Raw genomic sequence first — 9,309 nt, 5'->3', positions numbered from 1 at the left:
TTATTGTGTAATACAAAAAGTGTGATTTAACCATTTATATGAAAAAATACACATGAAATATGCATTTGGCAAGAGTACTTGAACACAATTGTACTTGTGAAGCAGAGCCATGAATGAATAAGCTGCAGGTATTACCAATTAATGATGATGATAACAGGATATGATGCGTTTTAACATAAAGATTTTAAAAGATAATAGCAGCTCATTAAAGCAAAAATAAGCCGTTACACTTTATATTCAGTTTATGATTAAACCTTAGGTCTCCTCTTTTTGGCCCCCCAGCGGCGGGACTGTGAAGTGCAGTCTCCCCCTCCCCTCCTCTCTTCGTCCACCCCCCTCCCTCTCCAGCCGTCGCCGGGAGCAGTGTGTGTGAGAGTGTGTGTGAGTGTGTGCTGGTGTAATCTGACAGCTCGCCGGGGTGCGTTTCCTAAGAAAAGCTGCGCTCTCAGTGTTATTGCCGCTCTCCTTGCCTCTGTGCGCAGTGACAGAGAGCAGGTACGCTTTATTCACACTTCCTTTTGTTTGCTGCTCTTCACAGATGTTATGTCCACACTTTTTGGGGTGGTGTTTGGGGGGACTCTCCGGTCTAATGGAATCTGTTGTGGCTGTTTTGGTCTCTTCTCTGTTTCAGTGTAACCGCGGGCCTGTTTTTGGAATAAGAAAAACATTGCTGTTTTCTGACTTTGAGAGAAGGAAGAAGGGACTCCTCTGGAATTTCCTCAGGAATTTATCCGGACAGCTCCGGTAAGACGACCTTCGGATGATCAAAAGCTCCATGATGTAGTGTGCATGCAGCTATCACCATACTGAGTTCACCTTTAATGGAAATATTAAACAAGCGTGTGCTTAATTTTCCCATTCTTCTATTTTAATTACAGTAACCGGGGCTTTGCATTCTACCGCCTGGGTATATAGTAAGTAGTATAGACTTTCTCTGCATCCCCTGTTTGTGAATGGCTGTTGGAAGGTTCTCTCCATGTTTTTTCTGTGTGGGATTAAGTGTCAGTTACTCCAAGTTATGTGTCGTGCCGCGATGTGAGAGGTGTCCAGGGCGCAGATTCCTGCATATCCTGGAGCTGCGTTTTGGGTGATATGCGCGCAGCTGCACGCCTCACACTCCAGATGGTGGCGAGATATTTACAGGTTTTATTTTAACGCCATCATTTAAAAAAAACTGTGCAGAGAAGATGTCTGGAGGAGGTGATGTAATGTGTGTGAGCTGCGGGACGTGCTGAGAAAGTTTGCTTTCCGCTCCTGAAAACTGACATGCTTTGAAGGGGGTTGTCTGTGAACGTGTGTGCCCAGTTCTCCAGACTCAGGTGATGCAGGGGAAGGGGGGTGTGTGACTCACTCTCTTTACCCATCCTGCTGCTGTTATCTGACAGGCTTTGATGTCATGTTTGACTGGTGACTGACAGTGGATCATGCGCATTAGTGTGTCAGCACCTCCATCACTGCCAGCTATAAAAAATAATTTATTCCAGCCTCTCTCTGTGTGTGTGAAAGAGTGTTAGTCAGCTACTACTGACAAATGATTCATGTAGCCAATTACCTGTGATTTGCAGCCCTAGAAACAAAAAAGCGGAAAAAGGCAGGATAATGAACTGAAAAGTTTGTGTGCCTCCGTATTTTGTGGTCCGGAGAAGCAACCACAAATGAGGGAAAAGACGACCCACACACGCAAACACACACACACACACACACACACACACACACACACACACACACACACACACACACACACACACACACACACACACACACACACACACACACACACACACACACACACACACACACACACACACACACACACACACACACACACACACACACACACACACAGGCCGGGGGATATGTGTGCATGGCTGCAGCAGAGGGACAGAGGGCTAAGTGAGCATGACCATCGAGCAGAGGTAATAGCATTACGCTCTGCCAGTCAGGAGGATGTGCCAGAGATAGGCGATACTGTTGTATTTCAACACGAACTTAATGGGAAGCACAGAGGGGAAGGAGGCCATTACAGGAGGGCATCTAGGAGTTAACACAAAATAACCATACAGATAGTTATTAGTTAGGATATCAGGTTGTTTTCTGCTGTGAGGTCAGCGTTGACATGGGGGCTCCATCTATCTATTTATAGATGGACACTGTTGACATCTTACACCATCTGAATAATGATAATCAATGAAAACTGCCAGCACCAATGTGAGAAACAATTCCAGCAGGAGACAACACATTCCCTTCTCCTCCTGTTTTAAGCACTGCACAACAAATGGCCACATAATGAAATGTTGAAATACAGCAGCCCTTCAGGATAGTTTGCCTGTTTGCAAAGGCTGTTCAGCATCGTTTGCTGTCAGGCAGTGAATTCCTCACTCAGCTTTCATGGATTAGTCCCAGGTAAGAATGTCCCCTGCCATCTTTTACCCAGCAGCGCTCCCATTTTGGCAACATTTAGCTATCCTCCTCCGTCTTCCATTTGAGTGATACTCCCAAAACTCCTCTCCAGGTCTGCCTCAATCACTGCTGAGCAACATTTAGAAGTAGTGAACGGTGTGAGCGACCCCAAGAGCCAGTTAGACATCCTCTACTACACATCTTTCTCCTATTAATTACGCTTTACCATAGGTTGCTGTATGTGGCACACACCTACTTTCCTCTGCCTGCTGCACCTCCCTGGAGAGGAACAGGAGTAAGCTGTAATTATGGTTTATAAAACTCATCCAGGTGACGTAATCAGGGCATGCTGAGACGACAGGGGCTGTCATAACAGCTGCTAATGAATTTATAGCTATTTTCTCTTTGGAATTGCACATTTCTCTGACTGTCTTACTGTTTATCAGATTGCACAATGCATTCAGTTTATCCTTCTTGAAACTAGTTGCTATAGTTTTATGATTTGCAGGGTGAGAAGAGGGCACATATTGCAAAGTTCTCTGCATAAAGGTGAAAGCAGCGTCTGTGTTCTCACTGAGCTGCACCTCGACTGCGGCCCAAGGCTCGGCACGGCGAGTAGCGGGCTCCCAGGGGCCGATCTATAATGAGCACGCTGTCAGATAATTAGATACACCTGACACAGGCATTTTCAGGAAATTTTGATTCATCCAAAAATAAAATGCGAGTTCCTGCCAACATGAAAGCGGGAACAAGAAATATCCTGCTGTCACACTGCCTCTCCTCTCATGGTGGCAATGTTTTATTTATTTATCCACATCCTAATGCTCTTGGATGAGGCAGGCTTCGTTTCGTGCTAGCTGATGCATTAGCTGCCAACGTTCTCATCTCATGCAGCCAAGTCTGAATGGTGCATGGCAATGATATCATTCCTCAGAATCCGCATGAACATGGGTGTTACATAACAGGGGATGTGGCTATTCACATGTGTGTATTACCAATTCTTTGTGTTTTCAATGCAGAAATGAAATGTGTGGAGACTGAGCATTTGGTGCACCTCATCAGCAACTCATGCGGTTACTGTTAGCAATGCATGATTAATCACATTCACTTATACACCCAATCCCCCGCACACAAACACAATCTTAAATGTAATGTCTTTTTCTTAGCGGTTGATTAGAAACTGCTCCTCGCACCTGTGCTGTTTATTTATCACCCACATGGCTCCAGTCATAAATCAGACTCTCATTAAGTTGTTAACAGCAACTTTTGCCTTCTGCAGGAGACATCAGTGCTATTAGGCTGATGTATGAGATACAATAAGACAGTGAAGCAACGCAGGCTGTTTATGTTGTCGAACTGAGACAGGTTCTTTACCATGGATGATCAGAACATTGTGTCACCTGATAGCAGAGTATCACGTCTTTAGGTCAGAGGTCAATCGACAGTGGCAAGTGGATAATAGGTCTGGAAAAATGTAAAATCAGCCAGTTTATCTAATATGTTGGCGTATTTGCATAATAAAACATTCAATTCAATTAACCATTAACGCAAAATATCAACTTCATGTAAGTTATCAACGGGGGAAGTTGTTAATTGACATCTTTTAGTGTTCGAGTAGATGGGAAGTAAAAAATAAATGTATCTTAAATCATTTGTGGCTATCAACACATTTATTTGTGCTACTTCTCTTTATAAAAGGTGGAGCTATCCCTCAGCAGCAGTGTTTCAGTGCACTTCCTGTCCATGTTCACTTTGATCACATCATTCATCTGCAGCATAGTGTCTCAGGATTGACAATTGCATGGTTTAAATTGCCATACGTTTCTAACTCTGCACGTTATTCACACTGCAGGGCAAATGCAATACTATTTGACCTATTCAAATGAAATCTTGTAATATTTAAACATATCGCCATGACATTTGAATGAATTATAGGATGTGGGAGTACTGTACACAGGAGCATGGATGCTTGTTGTTTCAATGAAATACTGCTGATTTCATTAGTGCTTTTATTCCCGGCTGTCTGTAGCTTGGAGCGATGAGAAAGTGGCCGAGTGTCTATGGAGTAGTCCTTTATTCCCCTTTACCTAACTTCACTCTCACGGCAACGGGACTTCTAGCCCAGGCTCAGCGATGCATGATGTTAATTTCACCTCAGCCCGATGTGTCTGCTCTCTGTTTGACTTACTGTACTGCTACTGCCTAAAGAAAACAGCTGAACTGGAGAGAAACAACAACAAAACCAGTGTTGCTTTCCATCTGCTCTAACATGACAGGAAGTCACAAACTGATGGATACTGACAAAAGATGCAGACAGGAGCAGGATGTTGTGGATGTGCTGCCCTGAGACAGATCCCTGCCTGCACTAATAGCACACACCATGGGGAACAGCTGTACAGTATAATAACTGCAGCAGCTACTCTCACCACGGCTCTACATTTTTCATAAAGTGTGCACTTTGGATTGCTTTTCTCCATATCACCATCGCCCTGCATGTTAGCACAGCTAGCTGAGATAATGACTTGTTCCCAAAGAGCAAATGCCAATTTGATCTTACATCCTGACCTTGTACTGCATGAAGGTGTGGGATTTTTTTCTTCATCTCCATACATGCTTCAGCTTGTATGTAATAATATTTAAGAGGGCACTAGTAGGTTGGGAGTTGGGTTATAGCCTGCTGGGACAAAGAAAAAAGAAAAAGAATAATGCAGGCAGGCTGGAGCCGAGGTACTCTGCACAGCTCGATGCTGCTGCCTCTAACCGACAGGAACAAGAGAAATCAATTAGACCTACTCGGTTGCTATCCAAGAGACGTCCACCATGGGAAAGGCTAGAGAGGATCAAAGTGTTTTGAAAAAGAAAGTAGCAGAGGAGGAAAGTGAACTTGAGCGGCAGGTTGTTGTAGTCTTTGTCAAACGATCCGCCTCTGACCTTATGATATATTTCATTCCCTCTGTCTTCATCGCAGGCATGCTTATAATTCCTCACACTTCCCACTTTCTCCTTTAGTATTGATGCAAGGCCGTCTCTCTTTCTGTCATTTCAGGTCAGTAATAAGAAAAAGGAAGGCTGGTGCAAATGTTCCTTACGAGAATATGTCTGACGAAGACTTGGCTTAGTTTTACCTTCGGAGGCAGTCATCTCGGTTGTCCCAGCAGCTTCTACATTCACACTTTATGATTATATTCATACCTCAGAGCTTGCAGCAGTCACTCGGAGGTCACGGTGAACAACATGTGTCTTCTCCTCACCATAAAGGGCACCACTGAAAAGAAATGAGCAAACAAGTTGGAGGGTGTAATGCAGTTTTTAACAGATGTGTTTAAACAGGGTTTAGTTTCAAAAAACTCTATTTGGTTTGTAGAAGAACAAACGATTCATCATATTGAGAATGAAATAGTCTTACTATTGTGTTATGATCCGTGAGGCTGTGTATTCAACGAATATCATTTATTAAACATATTTTACAGCACTGAAATTTAAAATGTACACAGTATCACAAAACCCTGCTCCCACACTTCCATTTCCCAAAGAATACTTTTTTCTCTTCTGCATAACAGGCGACTGATAGTAAGATATGAGGCAATTTATGCTTTATGCATTTTTCATTGAGTGGAGCTCTGTGCTGTAAATACTGAGAGTGCAAAGCATGGACCCGGTGTCCTCTCTCTGTCTTTCATCAGACTATTTGATCAAGCCCTACCTTGGACATTTAAATCAAACACCTGACAGTCTGTGAGACAGGGTGAAATCTCTGCCTCTCTGAGAGTGGACACCCCTGCAAGTGTGCTACAGTGTGGTATAGTGCACATTATGAAACCCTCCCCCTTTGCCTTGATGAATGTCTCGCAGCTTGAGATAGGTGACTAAAAAGTGGAGATGCAATTTGACAAAGACATGTCCCGTGGGATCTTTCAATGGGTACGATCACATATTCTGCAGTATAACGAAATGAGCAGGAATCTAAATATTCTGAAGCTTTTTATGAAAGAAATCCAGGGGACAGCTCCTGGTCTCCAACCTAGTGATTGACTATTATGGTGTTAAGTGTCTGGTGTCCTTTATGGTTACAAAAACCAAAGACCAAAGTCTCCAAATGCCAACTTGGAGACGTCACAGGGAATTGACAGAAATCTGATATGAATTTAAATTGGAAATCAAAAAACAGAGGAAATTCTGACAATTTGAACAGCACGAGTTTAGCGAGTTGTGTTCCCTCCGTAATCCTGAGTGTGCAGTTAGTGAGTCCCCCGACAGAGCACACATGTACACACACCTCCCACTCTGCCGGCTGTATTTGGCTGTGGGTGCTCGCAGATCCCTCGGCATCATGGGAGAATAACAATGAGGGTTTTGGGAGGGATCAGTTGCTCAGCACAGAGCCGTACTGGGGAGGGGTTATGTAAGACGCTGGCTTCCTGAGCTCTCTGCCAGTTTAAGATGACAAACAAATGGTACCAAGAAGAACGAGGGGGGGGGAGGATGAAGCTGCTGCTTCATCCTCCCTTCACACACACACCCCTTCTGTCCATGCACCGGCCTGGTTATGTGTCGTGTCTTGTGATAGCAGGTCTCATGTGTGTGTTTTCACACATTTGTTGGCTCTGCAGCAGCGTCGCCCACTTTGAAGCCACCGCCTCGCCTTTGTTTCCCCCTTCATATGTTCCAATGAAAGAAGCTGGGATCTGTCAAGAATCTCTCCTTTCTTCTGTCTGGCTTGTCAACTTTTTATTTTTTTTGGATGGGCTGCCTGCCGCGGTTGTTCACTCAGCCCTGACACCACAGCGCTTCTTAAAATGTCAAAACAGGTGCAAGCTGAAGTGTTTCTTTTCTACAATATACGCGTTATCCTCAGTGTTCTGATCATGAGGCAATGTTTCAAATATCACTGTGGCTTGTTGAGCATCTTTATGATCTGTCATTAATTATTAAGGCATTTAAAATAGAACACGATGTACCTCACGCACTTTTATTTTCCCCATTCATTTTTTTAGAGTGCAAAGAACAAAACAAGCTCTGTCGGGATCATGAAGACAGACAGGTCTATTACACCATGTTAAACATTCCTTGGTTTGTAACCGGGACCATTTCAAAGTGCCTTTCTTACTCATGGTTATGGGAGCCAGATACTTTTAGGATGAGAACCCCGCTGCATGGTAGCAGGTGTATTTTTAGACCTTAAAGTGTCTTGCACACTGTGAGCCGTCTTCATTTCACAACAGAAGGCGAGTAAGTCTGTGCGGTTTTAATTTGCTGCATCTGTACGTCATTGGTTGGAACAAATCTCAGTGTTAGATACTTAAACATACATTTGTTTCTAGTGTTTCAGTAGAAGATCAAAGGTCAAGTCAAAAAGATGCTGCTGAAAGTTGATTTTGGAAATATCCCCGATGATAGCAAAGACAGAAAAAAGAACTGACGGAGGGAAAGGGTAGCTTCTCAATCATCTGCTCCCCAGACATGCAGAGGCCGACATATTGTATAAAATGTCTTCTGACATGCAGCAGAGCAACATCTCCCTGTATTCCTGCGCAGCACAGAAATACACCAGATAACATTACATCCATTGAGTTGGGAGTAAGGTGAAAATCGATGTTAGGTGAAAATTAAATTTGGCCGAAAGAGCCTTTAGGCAGAGTGCAATTTGAAAACACATCTTTTATTTCCCCCTGGGCGTCTGATATGTGGAGATGGACGGTTGGTCTAACCATCTTGGAAAAAGGCGGAGGAATGAGGGAAGAGGAAACACCTCATCTCACTCCTAATGTGCCCCCCCCCTCCCTTTGATTGTCTAATTCGGTTAGGGCCATGCGTCCGTTATCAGATCATATCAAAGGTCAGAGGCGTCCTGTAGACAAATCAATCTCCCCGTCTGAGGAGAGGAAGCAGGGATTGAGGGAGAGCCGATCCATCTAGTGGGCCCCGAGTGGAGGTGGGAGAGGGGGAAGAGAAGCGGGGGCATGACAAATAATGGCATCTGCTGCTCGGAGAGAAGTGGGCGAGGAAGGTGAGATTGAACTGTTGACTTGGGGAATGCGATATCCTCAGAGTGAAAAAGAGTTTACATTATTGCCTGCAAGATAGGAGCAATTCCTTGTGAAGACCTGGCATAAGATGGCCTGGCTCACAAGCAGGTAGCTTTCAAACACTTTGATTGTAGGGATCAAAATAATTCAATCATATTCCATCAATTATATCTGACATTTTTCATTAAAAAGAACCTGTTTAACCAGCACTCCACATACAGCTTCCGTCTGCACAAGCTCAGATGCAATTCATTGATCAATTGACAATACATCAACAACATTGAGACACAAGAAATAATGCAATTTACGGGGAAAAAGTACCAAATGCCAACAAAGGGAAAATTAGGAGGACTGTAAAATAAGTTGAAATGAAACCCTGAATATATACCACCATGTGTATTCCAACAAATTGCAATAATGACCTCAAAACATGATACAAGAGGAACACCATCTGAGCACAGTGGGTGTTACATGGTCTGCTCACTTTCCAGTTCATAACTATTATCCTGACACACATGTTTAACTCAGATGAGGAGTGTTTTGCTTACCACCATCTGCAACTACCCAAAAGTATCAGAGTTGTAAGCAGGGCCGCCCCTGGCTAACTTGAGGCCCCACGCACAGTTAGATGATGAGGCCCTCTGTTTCACGAGCGTCGACGAGGGCGGGGGGGGGGGTCGGTTAGTGCCTCGGTTGGTTAGTGCCTCGCAGCGGCGCCACCGTGCCGCGCCACACTAATTGCACCGCATGCTCAGTTGAGGCTCCCTCCGCGAGGTGAGGCCCCCTCCGCAAGGTGAGGCCCCCTCCGCGAGATGAGGCCCCCTCCGCGAGGTGAGGCCCCCTCCGCGAGATGAGGCCCCCTCCGCGAGATGAGGCCCCCTCC

At 44.5% G+C, this 9,309-nt stretch overlaps 1 protein-coding gene across 14 annotated transcripts in view; it reads left to right on the top strand.

Moving 5' to 3' along the window:
* Positions 1-378: 378 nt before the first annotated feature.
* The window catches only part of LOC117463550 (receptor-type tyrosine-protein phosphatase delta-like), a 405,065-nt gene continuing 396,134 nt past the window's right edge, over positions 379-9,309 (top strand). For 9 of the 14 annotated variants that reach the window (XM_071206543.1, XM_071206542.1, XM_071206541.1 and 6 more), the window contains exons 1-3: positions 379-495; positions 632-744; positions 879-914. The gene's annotated coding sequence lies outside the window, so the exon portion shown is untranslated. The remainder of the gene's footprint in view (positions 496-631; positions 745-878; positions 915-9,309) is intronic. The other 5 variants (XM_071206550.1, XM_071206549.1, XM_071206548.1 and 2 more) reach the window with 2 other exon arrangements.

The sequence above is a fragment of the Pseudochaenichthys georgianus genome, chromosome 18 (genome assembly GCF_902827115.2).
Source record: "Pseudochaenichthys georgianus chromosome 18, fPseGeo1.2, whole genome shotgun sequence".
Classification (NCBI taxonomy): Eukaryota; Metazoa; Chordata; class Actinopteri; order Perciformes; family Channichthyidae; genus Pseudochaenichthys; species Pseudochaenichthys georgianus.
This window is presented reverse-complemented; position numbering and strand designations above follow the sequence as displayed.